The 19,638-nt window shown below is 44.9% G+C and overlaps 1 protein-coding gene across 6 annotated transcripts in view; it reads right to left on the bottom strand.

The window, feature by feature from the left end:
* The window catches only part of SMG6 (SMG6 nonsense mediated mRNA decay factor), a 175,102-nt gene that overhangs the window by 31,069 nt on the left and 124,395 nt on the right, over positions 1-19,638 (bottom strand). The window lies entirely within an intron of this gene.

Below are 19,638 nucleotides of genomic sequence, written 5' to 3'. Positions count from 1 at the left end.
TTTTGTCTTAGTTTTGAGCCTGGGAAAGGGGTGGTTTCAACTTTGACTCATGTACTCATAAAGCTTTACCCACAAGATCAGCAAATATCACTGGGGAAAACTGCTAGCCCTGTCTGGTCATACTTCCAAGGTCTGCTAAGTACCTCACCATTACTGACCAACTGCCGACCAGATCTTCTGTGTTTCATAACAGACTCCGGGAAGCCATTTTGGAAGTAAGAGAGTGAACAAAGCATCAACACTTGGCTAGATGCTGGAGTGAAGTCCCTCCAGAAGAAACAGGGCCAGGAGTTAGTCAGCCCTGTCATTTTTTTGTTGGTTGAAGATTCAGCATTTGATCTAGTGAGGGCTTGGGAGACAATCCCTGATGGAAAAATACAGTATAGGTTCTCTTCACATGATAATACACTCAGGATAACTTGGAGGGTTTTATGGAATCATTAGCACAGAGCTCCCCATCTGGCCACAGAAGCAGGAGACACAGAAGCAGTGGACCAGGTTATACAGCTCCAGAGAGGAAAATTTTTGATGGTGTCCAAACTGAGTTTTTGGCTTTCTGAGAGGCTTGGAAAGACCCGTCCTGATGTTTTAATCACCTGTTTAGTGTTCTGAAGAATCTTGTCGGCTTCCCTGCCCAACTTGTTTCCAGCAAATAGAGGGGCCTGAAGAGCAGAGTTGCTGGCTCTGGTTCCTACCTTGTTGCTAGGATAAATCTGTTTCTTTTTTGTTGCCAGGTCATCAATCCCAGTCCATCTCTTTCCTGCCTCCAGGCCAATGCACAATTATAAGCCATGCCTATCACTCAGGTCCCAGAGGCCTGAAGCCAAAGTGGACATCATTGGTCTGGAAGAGCTGGAGATTGAAAACTTTTGGACAATAGTGACAAGATACCATGTACACACTTTTGCCTGCTGAGGTCATAAATTCCTATAATCTTATTCCTGGCTCATTGCCTTACATGACAGGAACCACAAAATAAGTAGGGAAGGAGGACTTCTGGGTAGTTTGGATCAGCAAAGGTGGACAAGTGAGGCCAGTCTGCCAGCTACACTTCAAGTTTGTGCACACATTCACACACGTGCACACTCTCTCTCTGCGTCTCACAAACACTATGTATAGTCAGACACATTTCCATACTATGTCCAAAAAACATTGTCTCATTCTCCATTCACTTCAGGTTACATGTTGTAAATGTTGGTGCATTTACATGTCTCTCTAGGCTTCCTGCTCTGGGGAGGTCCACGGGAAGTCAGCCTCCCCTTGAGGTGACTGACTAGTCCCACTCTGGAGGTTCACAAGAAGAGTGATGGACATTTATAGGGTAATCTAAAATTTACAGAGCTTTTCTCAGAATAACCCTGTAAAGTCATGGGATCCAAGATTTAGAGATGAAAGATACCTCCAACCCCTTCATTTTAAAATGGTCCTCATTTTTTATTGATTTCACTATTTAATTTTAAATAATATTCCTCCCATACCTAGTGAACCATCTCTTGTAATGAAGATTAACAAAGTGAACTAGTTCAGCAAAGCTAACCCTGTGTCTGACAGCCCAGGTCACACTCTACACTGACCTCAGATCCGAAGTGGTGAGAGCTGCGTTTTCTCACCCTTTCTCTGCAAAGAGTTTGGTCATTATAATTATATAGCATTTAGCTCTGGTTTTGTTTGTTTGTTTGGTTCTCTGTCTAGTATTCTAGTAACCTGTATGCTGTTCTGGACTTGCTCACTTTATCTGTTCATTTAAGTCTGCCCCTGCTTCTATGAATCCTTTACATTTGTCTCCTCTTATGTGCCCAGGCCTTTTGTTTCCACAAAATGTTTAACAGCAGCACCTTCTGTGTTAGCAGACATCCCTGGATGAGGATCCTGGAAGCCACAGAGGTGAAAGATTTGCTCAGAATCCCCTTGGCATATAAGTAGCAGAAGGAGAATTCAAACCCAGGGCCTCTAACCCCAAATCCTTCCCTTATTACCCCCATTTTACAGAGAGCACTATTATTCTTTCTTAAGGCAGCTGGCACTCTAGTATGAAAAAAATCCATAAGGGAGAACGAAGGAATTGTTCCAGGCTGGGGCAGAGAAATGCCCATAAAACACAACCTCCTGAAGATGCAAGAAAACCCATTCTGGAGGTTTTTGATGGGCACAAGCAGAGCAGTGTCTTCCTTTCTAGAAAAGCTTTGGCCATTCTTCACTTTTTGTCAGTGTGGCTGTCTAGAAAGGGCTGCACTGTAAGTAGGGTAAAATATGACCCAAAGAAACCAGGATACTTCTGGAGGAAGAAAGAACTCCCATTCTTGTGCCCTTCTTATTTGAGGACATTGCCCCATGCCTCCTTTTTAGCTACCATCCCTGCCTGGCTAAGAGTCGTCTCCCCTTTAACTGGTCTTGCACTCTGCACATGGCAGGTACTGGAGTTCAAAGAAATGAGAGAGTGGCCAATGCTCTTTGGTGGAGGAAGGGAGTCTCCCAAAGGAGCTCTGTTCACTAAGGGAAAGGGTCTCATTCCTATAGTAGAGGGTGGACCAGATTTACTTCCCTTTGACCACGATCTGAGGGAGTAAACAGCAGGGAGATGGATCATTGAGCTGGAAGATGCACAGACCTGCTGCTACTTTCCAGTTGTAAAGATATAGCTCCCAGGAACAAGGAAGAGAGCTGCTTGGTCTGAGGGCACAATCAGCCCCTTTCCATGGTTGCCTGACTGGAAAAGGAAAGATAGGGCTCAAGTGGGATAAAGAGAAGGACAGGCACCCACAGACCTGTTGGACAAGGTTGAGAGGCACAGATAACAGTGTCCTGAGGCTGATGATGGGGGAGACGGGAAACTTTACATGTCCCTGCTGACAGGAAAAAAAAGAGTGAGGCTCTGGGTTCTCTCTCATCTGCAGGATTTATAACAGGGGCCTGAAGTTCACCCCCTTCCCAGGGATGTGCTGACAGCTGGGAATGCTGTCCTTCAGGTCAGGTAGGGTTGAGGCCTCGGCCTTTCCAGGAGTTCAAAAAGAGGTTTGGTAAGAACTTGAACCAACCCTACAGAGCACAGATGGGACTGCCATTTTCTGTCAGATCTCCAGGCTGTAAAGAGACGGGGAGGAATGCCAACTGCAAAGTGCTCTGTCTTCTGTGGGAAATGGAGAGTGCGAGGTAACAGACTCCAGGTTCTGACTTGTAAATTGGAGTGAGAGCTATTTGCTAGCTGCTGAAGGATGACTATGTTCAAGACATAGTCTCGGGGTGGCCAGGTGGAGCAGTAAGAGCGCCGGCCCCAGCGTCGGGAGACCCGGGATCGGTTCCGGCCTCAGATACTCGGCACCCACACAAAAATAACTGGCTGTGTAACCTTGAGCAAGTTACTTAACCCCAATTGCTTGAAAAAAAAAAAAAAGACCAAATCCAACTCCCATCCGGCAGGACTTTCTGCTCAAAGTCTATGGCCTCTAAGGGAGTTGCTAACAAAAGTTTTCTGGGGCCTCAGAAAGAGAGGCAGCTTTGGAGATGGCTCCTCTGCTGGTGGGTCTTAACTTCTACAGAACATGCCATCTATAAGGTCACTAAATTTGGAAATGGAAAGGGGGGGCAAGGAAATGGAGAAAAGAAATGAAGCAGCCAATGCAGGGCACAAAGAGAAGGGAGACAGATGGCATGAGACAACAGAGCAGCCCCAAAACAGTGAGCCTGGTGTCAGAGAAGGCAGGAATGACTAAAAGAACAGCCTCCCCCCCCCCATTTAATAGTATTTTATTTTTTTCCAATTACAAGGGAAAGGATTTCTTAGCAGAGAAATGACTTTCTTTGTCCCTGAAGGGGCCAACATCCCTTGTTTGAAGAAGAATGGGTGATGACTACTCTGGAAGCACAGCTAGCTAACCTGTTTTCTGGCTACACTGGAAACCAAGTAAAAAGTAAAAATTTAAGAAGAAATTTTCCTTTTTTCAGGCTTAGGAAGGTGGCTTAAAAGTATAGACAAGGATGGTGAAGGACATGAAAGAACACTCATGGACAAGCAAAAACAAGGAAACTTTCTTATTGTCCATCAGGCCATCAGAAACCTAAGGAAGGAGATTCCTCACTGGACCCTGCAGCCAATCTTCTCTGAGGTCTCAGGTGCCCAGCCTAGATAAAGAAGACAACCATGCACAACATCTGGAGGGCACAATGTGGGGGGGGGGGCTGGTACTTCTGGCATGGCTGTGTCAGAGCTAACAGTGCTCTGTCTGATTCATTTCCTATCACCAACAGAGCAAGGCAGGACTGCATGTCTGATCCTAATACGTTTTGCACATACTCATGAAAGGATGAGAAAAGAGCTGTGAAGGCTGCCATAAGAACACATTTCTGGTCCCTGGGGATCACCTAATTAAATAGGGCAAGCACACACTTGAAGAGAGTAATAGTCCAGAGACATAGACATTGACGCCTGATCCTGAAGCTGCCTCTGCACACGTATGTTCATGAACCTCTCTGCAGCAGTCTGTGCCAGGGATGGCTGCCCACAGTAAAAGAGCTCTCATTGTCAATGATAATGTTCTAGATGGGATCTTGATTTCTACTCCTTACACAGCATGCCGGCTAGAGACACTCCAATCCCTACAGAAGAGAGAAGCAAGCTGAAGGGGATGCCATGCCCTGTGGGTTTGGGGCCAAGATGAAGATCCACCAAGTATGGCTAGTTCCTAGCCCAAGAATTACATTTCTTTTTCAAGTTGGATGAGTACTTTCTGTTTTTATTTTGTTTTTTTTAACACCAGTCATCTCTCAATGCACCCTCTCTCTCATTCCCAATCAAAGGAAGCAGAACAGTCAAGCAAAACTGAGTGATAAAACAAAAGACCAGTTCTCCTGAGGGTCGGTGAGTGAAGCAAACAAAGAAGCTTATGTATATGACCCAGGGTCATGAGGCCTCAAGGCCATGTGTGATCCTCTAGGTCCTCAAGTGCAGCCCACTGACCGAATCTAAGCTTCAAAGAACAAATCCTTGGCCACACTTGAGGACCTAGAGGGCTATATGTGGCCTCAAGGCCACAGGTTCCCCACCCCTGATCTAGACTGAGAAGAGAAGGCCCAGGACAGAGTCCTGGAGGACACCCAGGATTGTCAAGGGGGATATAGATTACATTCCAGCAAAGAGAAAGAGGTGGCATGGTCAGACAGGTAGGAAGAGAACCAGGAGAGAACAGTGTCACAAAAACCTAGGGGAAGAGAGTAGCAAAAAGAGGGTGATCATTCAATATATAGTGTGAAAGGCTGCAGGGAAGTTTCAGAAGGACAAGGAAGGAGAAAAGACCATCCCATTGGGCAATCAGATCATTAGTAACTTTGGAGAGAACAGCTTCATTTTAATGATGAATCTGGAAGCTGGACTAGACTGAAGAGATTTAAAGAGTGAGAGGAGAGGAAGTAGAGACACATACTGTAGACAGTCTTTTGAAGGGCTTTAGCCATAAAGGGGAGGAGAGATGTAGGAGATAAAGGAATATAGTAATCTTTAAATCAGAGTATTTTCGTTGTGTTACTTAAGAGAAAATTCCACTTCTATGTGCTCTAGATGCTGTGGCGTAAACTATTTTCGGGATTCTAAAGCTTTTTGACTTTCTCCTTAAGTGGGGACACAGCCAGCTAGCAAGCTAGAAGAGAAAGTCATATATTTCAGATGTGATCTCAAGGGCTGAAGTTCTATCGAATTGATCTTCCAGGGAAATGAGATACAATAGCTTCCTACCTATATCATATTCTCTGGAAGTTTCCCCAGAGCAGCAGTCTCAAAGGGGCGGTGCTCCCACCAGGGAGAGGGTTAATAACACAAAGCTGTGTTCTTCCCAAGGTAGGGTTCTGGAGGGATAAACAAAGACCCGGGGAGCCTTTTCCTTTACACATGGACTGGCCACTTAAACAATGTGAAGGAGAAAAGAGGACAAGAGTGACACCATTCTGGCTCAACCTGGCAGAACTGCTGTGGAAGGAGAGGCCTTTAAGAGTTTACACAGCTTATGCGTCCCTCCATGCAGTTTCTGGAAAGTTTCCATCACAGATGAGAGTTTTATGTTGAATTTTAAGTTTGACCACAAATATTTAAACTTCCCTGGACCACAAATGCAGTATCTTCTCTGTGGCTTAGCTGGCACTGAGCACATATTTACAAATCTCTATACGTCTTGTCTGTCATTTAAATCTCTTCCAGGGGTGCCAAAGCCTTCAAAGCAGACTGAGCCCTGGAGTCGAGCTGGGATTCCCTCCCTCATCCCATTATTAGTGTGGATGGTCCGGAGGCCTAGATATGGGAGCAGATCCATTGGGGGTGGAATAGTCTTCCTAGGCAAGTTTGGGTTCTTCATAGTCCTATTCTTATTGAGTTTTCTTATCAAAAAATGCCCTGGAGAGTCTACTCCCAGTTCTATAGATCTATTTCCTAAGTTCTATTCACACTTGGATAAAAGACCTGATAATTTTCTGTCCCCTTTTGTCAAAGAAAGGAGGATAAGAAATTTGAAAGTCATATCAGTGCACTTGATTTCAGCTATTTTAAACAAATCTAGAGTTAGGAAGCTCCTACATGTTCAAGGTGTCAAATTTCTAAGGAGCCCAGACTGTACTGGAATCACCCAAAACTCCAGTCAAAAATCTGCTGCCGACTACATAAAGTGGATAAACTCAGCCGTAAAAAGGGAACAGTTGCACTTCCCTGCCCAGGAAGATGTCACACGTCACCACTACAAAGCGCACGGTGACATGTACTCAAAGCTGAACAATTGCCTTCACTTGGGAAGGCTGGCAGGTTACAGAGTTGGGGAGCTGCAGTTACTGCCCGTAGTCTCAGGGGGACCCCAAGGCCACAAAGCTGAAAGGAGAGCCCTGGAGATCGGGGCTGGGCCACCCATGAGCTTCTTAGGACCATAGCTAACAAAAAGCAACAGGGCTGACTTTTTTCAACAAATAAACTAGAACTTACACATTCACATAAGTATTGTCCTTCTTACTAGCCCCCTAGGGAGACTTTACTTTACCCTTCCCCAGTGATATGGACACTGATCTCAGAGCCTGTCTTTTAAAGCTGCCCTAGGAACTTAACTATACAAGAAAATCAACTTTATTACTTATTTTCATCCTTTAAAAAAATCTGAAACAGTGCTACTCAATATTCACCTTACTCATGAGTATTGGCTTCAAATGACTTTTGGTGATTTCCAAAAATCAGATCCAACCTCAATGAATGAAAAATAGGCATCACTGAAGCTATTCCAAAGACGGCTAGACTAAGGAAATCAAAGACAGAAAAAAGAACCCAGTATATACCAAAATATTCATAGTGGTACTCTTTGTGACAGCAAAGAACTGAAAACAAAGGAGTTTCCATTTCAGAATGGGGAATACCTGGGGGGGGTGAAATTATGGCATATATTAATAACTTTAAAGTTTGCAAAGTGTTTTGTATCTCATTTGAGCCTATGAGGTGTTATTATAATCCCCTCATTTTTATAGATGAGGAAACTGAGGCATAAAAAGGTTCAGTGACTTGCCCAGGGTCACACAGCTAATTAGGCAGGATTTGAATGCAGGTCTCCCTGGCTCCAAGACCAACCCTGCACCACCTACTTGCCTCAATGTGAATGTGATGTGCGGGAATACAGTGAAATAAAGAGAGCAAAGATGAGGAATCTAAGAAACATGGGAAAAGCTGCATGAACCAGCACAAGATGAAGTAAACAGGACCAAAAAAAAAAAGTCAAGCCTATGACCATAAGGCTGCAAACAGAAAAATGACTCAAGGCGAGCTAAGCTGTAAGTGTATGAAAAGCCGAGGATGAACCCAGAGGGCAGACAGGGCCCCTCCTGGCAGGGGGGTGCAGGGGTGACAGTACAGGCCTGGACAGATGGAGGGACCTTAACCTCAGGGTAAGGAGTGTTCCCTCAAAACAGCCAATGAGCATGGAATAAGCACCTACCAAGACCAGGCACGGTGCCAAGTGCTGAAGCTACAAAGAAAGGCAAAAGACATTTTCTGCCTTCAGAGGGGCTCCCAGTCTAATGGAGAAGCAACATGGAAACAAACATGGACAAACAATGAATCTATCTTTATCGATATGAAAAAAGGGAAATAATCAATAGAGGGAAAGCGCTAGAATTAAGAGGGGTTGGAACCAGGGAAGCTGGGAGGCAGATGGAGATGAGGAGGGAGAGCATTTGAGGTCTGGGGGACAGCCAGGGAAAACGCCAGGAGGAGACATCTACAAAGCACTTTTCTGAGGTCTGCAAGGCTATTTGCACACATTGTCTCATTTGATCCTGGCTAAAGTGTACAGACAAAAGGCACACAAAAAAAGTTTTAAAAAATGTGCTTCATAGCTAAAAGCAATTCTACAAAAGAAGTTAGAAATGTTTGGCAGAACGGCAGCATCCCTGGAGTAAATGTCCAGCCTCCCAAGGTGCCGACTTTGAAGAGGACAACACTCATCCGGGCACATACATTCCGGCATATTGGAACCCATCAGTGACCTTGAGCTCGGAGCTCAAGTTCTTTGTGGACCACGGCAGGAAGGCAGAATCCCCTGTGGGAAAGCACAAGTCACCCCAGAACTGACCCAGCACTTGAAACAGAGACTCTCTCTTACTAGCAGTGAGACTCCATTTAGGAAATATTCCTAAGTGTCTTTACCACCCTAATGATGCAGGCCTGAGCCCTGCTGATAGGGACCTTCCCAGACAGACTACAACCAGTATTAGGAAAATCAACCCTTAAGGCTGTGTTCAGACATACCCTGCCCATCCCTAACAGCCCCCTAAACCCAGCAGCTTTGGGCCTGGATGTTAGCCACAAACTGGCTTAAAACCTCAAGAAATTAGTAGCTCTTACCACTGGGATCAGTCAGAGCAGCTGAAACACTTCCCTATAAACAATAAATGTTTATCTGGGCAGATAACCTGGAGGATAGCTATGTCCCAGGCTGATGCAATCTGAAACCTCACAACAGGAGGCAGAGGGCAAAGGGGCTCTAGGGCCTCGGCCATGAGGGTAGGTGGGCAGAGAGAGGAGGTGGTCTCGGCTCTTCGTGAGGCAGAGTCAGCAGGAAGCCACACTCTCTCCAAGGGCCAGTCCTTTGACTCCTGGGGGGCTGCCAAGTTCCCTTAAACAGAGAGGGTGGGGATGAAGAAGGCAATTCAGCTCCCACTCAACAATGCCACCAGGGTAGGACTGGCTGTTATGCCATAGCCCTGAAGGTATGAGCAGGGCTGGCAAACTTGGCTGCCACAGGAACCACACTCTGAGGGTTTCCCCAAGGCTCCTCCCTGGCTCAGGCCACACACACACAAGCTCAGCTGTCACCTTGGTCAGTGGCAAACAGACCAAGGCGAGTGTGGGGAGGGCCAGGCTTAAGGCTGGATGGCTATGACCACAGAGAAATGCTGCGACTTAGGGGCCTCTGGCTGTGATTTCTGAGGGTCTTACAGCTCAAAACCTGTGGCTGCCAAGAGGAGGGGCACAGAGAGAGCTGAGAGAGGGAGGGAGAAAATGCCTTTGCTGCAACCTCCAACAACTGTGCCATACCTCTGGCTGGGAAAGGAAAGCTTTCATCTTGGTGCTGTTTCATTCTTTCTGCACACACATACACTCACCCCCACATGCACATGTGCACACACTCATACCCCCCTAACATCCCCCCCCAATGCTCCCCTGTTGCCTTTAAGCGACAGGGGGCAAGGAGAGAAGAGGGGAACACTGAGAATTGAGGCCCAATTTTCAGCCATGTCCTCCTTCTGGGAGTCCAGCAGCATGGTCTCAACTATGACCTGGTACCTAAGTGAAGTCTAAGAGAACAATAGGGGTGTGAATCTCAGATGGGGCCCCAGAGGAGTGGGGGGTGGGGCAGGGAGGGTACTGAGCCATTCTTTTGACTTCATTCACACTTACAGCTGTTCTGTAGACATTTCCTGAAAACACAGTAGGAAGAGAGTGGTATTCACTCACACCCCACCCTGCATGGAACTTCGTCCCAGCAATATAACTATGTACTTTAAACTGAGCAGCAGCCAGCTCCTTGCCTTTGGCAGCTCAGAGGGCCAGACATTACCAGCACTGCTGTGAACAGAGCAGGGCTCCACCCAAACAAGGCTGCACACTCTGAAACCCAAGAGGAACATCACTCCAATACAAGGGCCCCAGGGTAAAGGCTAGAGGAGAGGCTGGACAGGGCAGTGGCCATACTTTCGATTCTTGACAATGGAACACCCAAGTGGTGGTGTGGAGACGTGTCTTGCCAACACAGATGGTGAGTGACCCTTTTGGCAGAAGGCTGCTGGATTAACTCCAGGGTCGGAAAATCCCAATCCTCAGGTCACTACTGAAAAGGGTACCCCCAATATCCTCTGCACCTGGAGGATGAGGAGTGTGTATGGAGCATATTAAGAAAAGGCCTCTTGGTGAACTGACCTTTTACAACTAGTTAAACTCTGAATATGAGGGAAGTACCAGCTGTCCTCCGATTTATCAGGAATGCTGCCATATGCATAGTGGAAATGGGCAGGCAGGGACTTAATCACTTATTCCTTGTATGGAAGAAGTCTGTGGGCACCACTGGACGAAGAATGGCAATAGTATTGTGCCCAAGTCCATAAGGCTGTGGCTCCTCTTCCTTCAAGTCCAGGAGATTCTCTCCCCTGTTCAGTAAAGGGCATTAACACACAATACACCAAGGTTCTCTATGACTTACTAAGCTTTCCAGATCATTCTGAAGAGCTGCTGATCTCCTTAGGGAGCCCTAAGAGAAGAAGTTGGGAAGACTGTTTAGGGATGGCACACAGGGCTAAGAAGACAAAAGTTTGTCCTTTTCAGGTATCTTACCATCCCCTTTGGAACTGATTGTGTGACACGGGGAACATTGGTTCAGCATGGCGTGCCCACATCTGAAGGCGCTGTGCTCTATGAGCAAAGCAGAATTAAAACAGCTTAAAGGTAACACAGGATGTGCAAATTTGGAGAATGCACCCCAAATGTTCACACAGACTATTTGTGCCCGACCTGTGGTAGAGCATTCTGAGCTCGCAGTGATATCATCATTTCGGTCCTCTTCCAGAACGAAGGACAACCAGCCAATCAACATCCCTACTCATCAGGGAGGCTGGAAAGGGGACAGACAGAAGGTGGACACATGAAGGTATTTTCTTTGATCTTTTGATGTTTTTTTTTTTTTTCATTAAACTTGTTGCCACTGATACTGGAAGTCTTCTTGGACCCCAGACCCTGTGGGTTGTTTGGAAAATAGAATCAAGGGAGCTCAGTAATCACTGAAACCTAGAAAAGTTTTTGTTCCCATGGGAACAGGCTTTAGATTGACGAACACAGTCTAAGTGCTTTAAAATAATCATCATCTTCAGATAGAGAGGGGATTTTTTTTTTTAAAGCACTTACCCCATTTTGGGCAACATGACCTCTGTTTCCATGGAAACAGGAATAGAAGTAAGTGGCCAGGAGCAGAGTCGGCCTCTTGCTGATTTCAGGGAAGGCAATAATAGGTTCCCTTTGGCTCTGGGAAAAACCAAACATTTCCAAAGGGAAAGAGGGCTAAGAGGGTTTTCACACTTTAAGAGAGGCTGGGGTTGCTACTAGAAAGAGCGACTCCTCAACTAATGGGATCACAGTTTTTAAAGCTGGAAAGGTTCTTATGAGATCATCTAATCCAGCCTCCTTTCGAACAGATGATTAAGTGACTTGCCCAGGGCTACACAATGGCCAGGTCAAGATTTCTGAAGCTAGTCTTCTTCCTGGGAGCCAGGCCCGATCACGCAGAGGCTACTTGTCCCTGCTCCTCGTCTGTGGCGAAGTTTATAACTGAAGGATGACACATTTACAGGAGGGCTCCAGACTGACTGACTGAACAATGAATGGAAAAGCATTTCTGAAGCTCTTAGTCCAGGATAAGCGCTGTAGTGAGGACTGGGAACTCAAACAGGAGGATGAGACCTGGTCTCGACAAGTTCCCACGCTAATGGAAGGACACAACACAGAGAGCAGAGCTCTACAGCAAGAGTGTAAACTCATGTCTTTGCCAACCAGGAGAGGGGCCACAGTCACCGTGGAAGATGAAGACAAAAAGCCCCTTCCAAGTGGGTTGTGTTTTCTGCCACATAAACAGATGGGCAGGGCCCTACTGCTGCTGTCACTGCAGCTATATTTCTTTCCTTCTTGCTGACATCTTTTTGGTTTCCATCTGAAATGTATCCCCCCCCCCAAGATGGTTGAAATACTGCCTCAACACCCCAAAGTTCTGATAAGGTTTCCTAGGGACTGAAGCCCCAGCTGCTTGGCCCTTATAACTCAGTCACAATAGATCCCTACCTTTAACCAACTTCATGTTTCTGTTAATGGCACCACCATTTTTATAATCAACCACTCCTGAAATTTTGAAATCATGTTTGAATCTTCCCTCTTTTATCTTCTAAATCCAAGGTAACACCAAGTCCTTTTGTGATACATTTTTTCCATTCTTATTACCTTGACTCCCTTGGGGGGGTGGGGGGGTGGGCAGCTGGGTGGTGGCCTGGAGACAGGAAGACCTGAATTGAAATACAATCTCAGACACTTTCTAGCTGTGTGATCCTGAGCAAGTCACTTAGCCCTATTTGCCTTAGTTCCTCATCTGTAAAATGGGGACACACTAAAGAATGAAATGGCAAAGCACTCCAGTATCTATACAGGAGTGTTTTAGTCAGTCTTTAATTTCAGAATGTGTCCTCTTTACTACTGTCAGGTTAATCTTCCTAAAACAGTTCCATCAGGCCACACACTTACTACAGGATAAAGTCCAAACTTGTGGCCTGTACTGGTGTCTGCACAATTTAGGGCCATCCTATTTATTCAACTTTCTGTCGTTTAGTTCTTTTTATTTTTTGGTAAGTAAGAATTATTTTCTCTCCCCCTCCCAACCCCCCTATTGGGAAAAAAAAAAAGAGGAAACCTTTGTAACAACATGTAGAGCTAAGAACAACAAATCCCCATACTCACTGTATCCTAAACTATGTCTCCTCCTTTAAGCGGGGGCACCCGGTATACTTACACCGGCCCCGGGGTGCCAGAAACACATACCCAACACCATTCTCCCACCCCCTCCTCTAGCCAGGACCATATCCTGCAGGTGCTAGGGAGGCTGCACTCCGTCTCCAACTCAGCCCCAGCTTCTGGTAGTACAGCAGACAGAGCATTGGTTCTTGGAATCAGGAAGGCCCCAGATCAATCCAGCTGCAGCTGTGTGACCCAAGGCAAGTCATTTCACTTCTATCTGCCTCAGTTTCCTCAACTGTAAAATGGGGAATCACAAGAGCACCTACTACACAGGGTTGCTGTGAGGATCACATGAGATAATACTTGTAAAAGTACTGAACGCAATGCCTGGTACACAATAAGCATCTAATAAATGCTCTTTACCTTCTCTTCCTCCTTCAGCACCCCTGGGATGACCTTTCACCATCAGAAGAGACCTTGGTGTCCAGCTCATCCAGCCTATGCTGTGCTCCCAAAAAGAGTCCCTGTCCAGCGAGGCTGTCTGCAGACTTCCTAAGGCAGGCCCTTCTCCTCTGGTCAGCACGGCTAGTAAAGCTTTGAAGACATTAAGTGCCCACCTTCAAGTCTGAGTCACAGCACTTCCCATGGCCCACCAGAGCTCTCTGTCTGCTCGGTACCTCTAGCAGAGGCCTCCATGGCAGGGATAGAGGCCCTTTGCCCTCCTTTTGGCATTCCCCAGTTTACCAAAGTCTGCAGAGCCAGGAAGTGCTTCCAAACCGGGATGTGGTCTGACCAGGGCAGAGCACAGAGGAGCCATCACTCCTTTATTCCCACAGGAGAAATTCTCTTAATGAAGTGCGATCTCACCTTAGATTCTTCAGTTGATTTATATCAAGCTTGCTAAATACAGTGTCTCTGAATTTTTTCTGGCAACTTTTCGCCAATCCTGCCACACCATCTCTTCCTTGTGAAGTTCATTTTTTTAAATAATGCAATATTTGACATTTTCTTGCATTAACATTCATACTATAGATTCAATCGGATATTCTGCAAATTGGATGGATTTGTCATCTATGCCTTAATCCAAGTCATTGTTGATGACATTAATTAGCCCAAGGCCAAGAACAGATCCCTGTAGCCCCACATTGGAGACTGCCTTCCAAGTTGTCCCCAAGCTGTTCATGAACAATCGGAGGTATCACCTAGCCCTCATCACTCCTCTCCATCTCCTTCTGTGCCTAATAAAGCCTGCCTTTATCCTTCATGGTCCAACTGAAATCTTATCTCCTCCACAGCCCTCCTGCCACTATGCCCGTTGATCACTTTCTTTCCGTGACCTCCATCATGTTTAACCGGGGCACTTTGTATATCTTGCCTTGTGCCACCTGCTTCACAGTTTTGTATTCTGTCTTCCCAACTAGACTGGAAGGTCCTGGGGGGAAGGCAGAATCTCTTGAATTCCTGTCTGGGACAATACACAGTACATGCATTCAGTAATACTTGCTGAGTGGATGAATGCAAAGTTTATAGATGTAGCAGCAGCGAAACATTAAATCAAGACATGGCTGAATAATAAAGCACGCCCATCAAACTCTGGTCCCAGGTCAATGGCATGGGGATGGAGGCTAAGTGTACCAGGAAAACTAGGTGGAGATTGGGGAAGCTGTCCGAGGAGGTTTATATCAAGAACCACAGGATTTTAGAGCCAAAGGAGCCAAAGAGCTCACCTAACTCGACCTCCTCATCTGACAGATGGGAAAGTCAGAACCACTCTTCTTTTCCAAAACAACAACAGGCATAACAAGTCCTACCACAACGGCTTCCATAGCTGTCTTTCAAGACTTTTATTTAACTGGACAGTTAATCAGGATGAGAGCAAAACACTTTATCATTATGGTTACTGTCTTTCTGCTTTATAAATGGTAGAAACTGGAACACGTTATTGTGGATGTTAGGCATGAGCTGTAGGGCAAAGAATCCCCAAAGTGGTCCTGTCTACTTTCAGGGAACTCAGACAGAACACAGGGCTTCTGGAACCCTCTACCAGTGGGCCCTGCCTGAGGTGCTGCTGGAAAGAGCCATCTAGCTCATTTTTTGACCCTTAGTCCCCTAGTTGACGGTGGGAGGCAGAACCAGAATCTCTGGGGAGGGAGAAGGGCAGGAACTACTCCCCTGGTAGTGGGTGTTCCTTCAGTAAGAGCAGCTGGCCACACAGCAGGAGCCCATGATGCCAGAATCTGGCAGGGATAGATTTAGACAGTTCCAGGAATTGAGGTCAGGTAGGTTCAAACTCCAGCCTTGATGAGGTTATAGGATCACAGGATTCAGAGCTGTAAGAGACTGAAATATTCTCTCATTTTGTAGATAAGGAAACTGAGGCCCAAAGATGTTAAGTGACTTGTCCAAGATAACTATGGGTAAAGAGGATGAGTTGCAGAAAGATGAGGTTTGTTCTTATCTGGCCTGACTAGAGTGAAACACCAAGGAGAAAAGGAGGGAGGGGAGGGGAGAAAGGGCATAAATATCATTTAAAGAAATTTTTTTCCTATAACAAGAAATAAAAAACACTGAGCCTTTGGTTTCCCTGTTGACACCTACACGAATTATCAAGTAGAATCTATTCACACAAGTTCCAGCATGAATTTCAGAAGATTAACTTTCCAATATCTCTTTAAAATTTCCTGAATTTCCTTCCACAGCCTCTAATGTAGAAGACAGACTGGGAAGGGGAAAGACAAAGAAACAGGCACTCAGGCTTGTGAATGACGCCGACAAGAAGGCTATTTCTTGGTGGGTTCCTTTTGCATGTCTCTGGACAGTTCTTCCCAGTTTCTTATGATACTGTCACTCCTGGGGAGCTATCCTTCTGGTCACAACAAGTAACTATTTCTTCTTTTAAAAAAAATGGAGTTTTTTTTTTGGGGGGGGGTATCTTTTGTCTTTACATCACATACACTTCCCAAAATATCCTACCTCCATCTCCTACAGAGCCATCCCTTATAACAAATAATTCAAAAAGGGGGGAAAACATTCAGTGAAACCAACATCATCAACCAAGTCCAACGTTCTCCAAGGTGTTCTACATCCGGAGTCCCTCATGTCTACAAAGAAGGAGAAGTGCCTTCTCTCTTCTTTGGGGCCAAATGTGGTTAATAATCAATTTAGAGAATTCAATTTCAACTGCATTGCTGTTATCATCGTTTTTCCCACCTACAGAACTGTAGCCAATGTGATTATGTATTCCCACATTTATTACTTTATCTCCTGTGTTTACTGGGTCCTACTCAATGCACTTCACACAAGCTATCCCAGGATTTGCTCATTCATCATAGCCATCATTTCTTAAAGCACAGTAATATTTTGTTGCATCCATGTACTCCAACTGACTTGTTTAGCCATTCCTCAACTGAAAAGACACTTATTTTGTTTCTAGCTCTTTGCTATTACAAAAAGTACTATCATCGATATTTTGCTGGATTTGGGACCTCCTTTTTTTTTTTTTTAAACCACTGACCTTCTGATGTCTACAGGCCCAAGATGCCAGTGGCATCTCTAGGTCAGAGAGTATGGCCATTTTATTGACTTTCTTAGCATGATTCCACATCTTCTCCAAAATGGGTGAAGCAATCCGCAGCTTCCCTAGTATATGTTTGCCTTTCCTTCTACTATCTGTATATCCTTAACTATTCCCATCTTTTGCCATCTCTGACAAATTTCTAGGGGGTAATGTGAAACTCCAGAGGTGTTCTGACTTATATTTCTCTAATAACTAGTGAACTAGAAAACTTTCCTATGAAAATACTTCATAATTCTTCTTTTGATACTTTTTTGTTCAAAACCTCTTGATTACTTATCCATTAGGGAATGATCTTTGGTCTTATTTATTAGTTCCCTATTTTATCTTAGATATCCGACCCTTATTAGAGAGATTTGATATAAAGATTTCCCCACCTATTGACTGTTTTCTTTCTCACTCTATAGTACTCATGGCACAGAAGGCCCCAGGTACTAGGTCTCCTTTGGTGTGAATAAGTAATCCATTTGCATTAATAGTATTTGCACTACATTATTTCCATTGGGCTGGAACCAATTATATAATTTCCATAATTATAACTTCAAATAGTGTGCATACAAATACACATACCTGCTTTATTGGATTCGTTCTTTGTACTAATTGTGACCTAACTGCAACTGTGCTTATGGAAGAGCTTTTCAATTCCATCTGTCTTAGCTTTTATGAGTGTATCTCTCCCTTGTTTGGATGCAAGTCTCCTACTTGTCCGGATCTAGCCTTGCAGAATGACCTTTAACATTCAGGTACTGGGTATATCCATTTTGAGTCTAATGTGGTGTATGGTCTAAGATGTTGATCTAAATTCTAAAAAAAAGTCTTGAAAAATGGGGGTGTAGAGAAAGGTGAAGATGATTAAAAGGCTTAAAAAAAAAGAGACTATAAGATAAGAGATATTTAGAAGGTGAAAGGAATCAAAATGTGCATAGTGCTTTGAGGATACAATTCCCTGTCAAACACATTGCTAATTTGATCCTCTTTTGCCGGGTCTGATGCAGTCTTCTACTCTGTACTTCCCTGCTTTTCGCTTCCACTGATCCCCACTTGGCATCTGCTATGTAAGCTAAAACATCCAGCTCAACCCAAATCTTCACTCACCAACTCAGTCCCTAAAATTCTCATCACATGGTTCTGTTCTCATTTCCTCATACCCATGTGAGCTTCCTCAGTTCTACCGAACACCTCTGCTCAACTGATCCATTTTTTAGCTCTTTCCTAACCTCTCATGCCATGCCAGTTAGTTGGCAGTCTTCATCTGCAAACTACAGCATCTACCTTTGGTTACTTCTAGCTACTTCTAGCTAGACACAAACAACTCACTTACATGGCACAGAGGGCCCCTCATTCTACTCCACAAATCTCTGGATCCAATTGCAATCCTTCAGGCAAAGTCCATACCTCTTTATACTTTGAATAGCAGCACTGTCCTCTGGCAAATCAGAGTCACTGAGTCAGAGATGACATCAGGTAAAATCACGAGTCGGTCTTCTTTGCAGCTAAGTGATCTGAGGGCATCAGCAGCTCACCCATCTCCTTCTCTGCTAAGTCTACATCGAAGATGTAAACCTAGCACTTTTGTGCAGGTAACAATAATCACTGATCTTAGGAGGAAATGCAGGGCTCATTCTGCTTTAGTTGACCCAAAGTACTGGAACAGGAAAAGAGAAGACCATTGAAGAGAACTGCCCTGAAGAATGACCCCGACCAAGGAAATGACTGGTACAATAACTGAAAAGTCAACAGACGAGGTATGCAGAGGACAGGTGTGTGAATAAAGAGTTCATCCACTTAGAACACTTGTCTCCCTAGTCCAGGCTGAGAGAAACAGCAGTGAAGGAACCTTGTGTTCCAAGGAAGAGGTCAGAGCCCCCTCCTGACAGCTAAGACCATTTCCATGAAGTACAGAGAGGCATTCAGTCTATTAGCCTGCTGCAAATGCCTGGACAAACCCGAGAGCTGTCAGCAGGTTCTACCTGGGTCTGCCTAGGTCATTACTTCCTTCAGAATTGTGGTTACAGCAGTCACAGGAATAACCCCTGGAGATAAAGGTATTAGAAATAATGATTTTACTCAGCACTGTTTTTTTGGGTTTGCCTTAGCCCAAGGGCCTAAATTTGCAGCCAGAATGAACTCTATGCCCCCCGCATAACCCCTATCTGGCCTTCCACCTTCCATTCTAACCCTCATTATCCCCTCTAACTCCTACTCAGGTGCTAGTATCCGAGATTTGATGTAATTCCTTTAAAAGCACCTTGATGTGAACTAGAGGAATAACAAAACATTATCATATTTGCTGTAATGGAGACACACCCCACCTTGATTTTTCTCAAATACAAATTTGCTTTCTGGTTAAAACTGCCGGTCTTTTTAAGGAGTGAAAAGAGGTCAGAGGTGATGAGAAAACCCCCTTGTTATTGAACAAAAGTGTTTTAGGGAACAAAAAGCTCCTATGTCACATGGGAGGTCTGTACGTTCTACCAGAACTCAGGGTTATAATTCTTGCTGTGGTCTCACTCTCCTGTGGCACTTCAAGACACTTACTTATGCCAGAACAAATCGAGAACTTTCCCAATTTCCAACTGCCTCTGGGGTAGAACTACACCTAAGTCATGCTGTTTGGACAAGCTAGACTGGCTCTTACTTAAGAGTCAGGAAACATTTATTGAGCATACACAAAATTGTACCAGGTACTGGGGAGCATGAATTAGAGAAAAGCTTCAAGGACACTAAAAGAAAATTTTCAAGGTACAGGATTCATAATGTTATTATTTTTTTTTTGGCAGTAATTGATGTTGTGATTTGCCCACAAAGTTAGTAAGTGTCTCAGGTCAAATTTAGACTCAGGTCCTCCTGACTCCAGGCCCAGGGCTCTATTCACTGTGCCACCTAGCCGCTCCTCATAACATTACCGAAAGAGGTGAAGAGAAGGGTTAGGAATATGACACCGAAGAACTGGTTATTTCCAGTCCTTTACAGGAATTGCTGTACCACTATGGTGACAACATGTTTAGAAGGTGTTTAAATAGGAATTCAAGAAATGAAAGAAAAACGGGGGTTAAAGGTAGGTAAG

The sequence above is a fragment of the Petaurus breviceps genome, unplaced genomic scaffold (genome assembly GCF_028583685.1).
Source record: "Petaurus breviceps papuanus isolate PSGF00001 unplaced genomic scaffold, PetGlider_PUasm1.0 186, whole genome shotgun sequence".
Lineage (NCBI taxonomy): Eukaryota > Metazoa > Chordata > Mammalia > Diprotodontia > Petauridae > Petaurus > Petaurus breviceps.
This window is presented reverse-complemented; position numbering and strand designations above follow the sequence as displayed.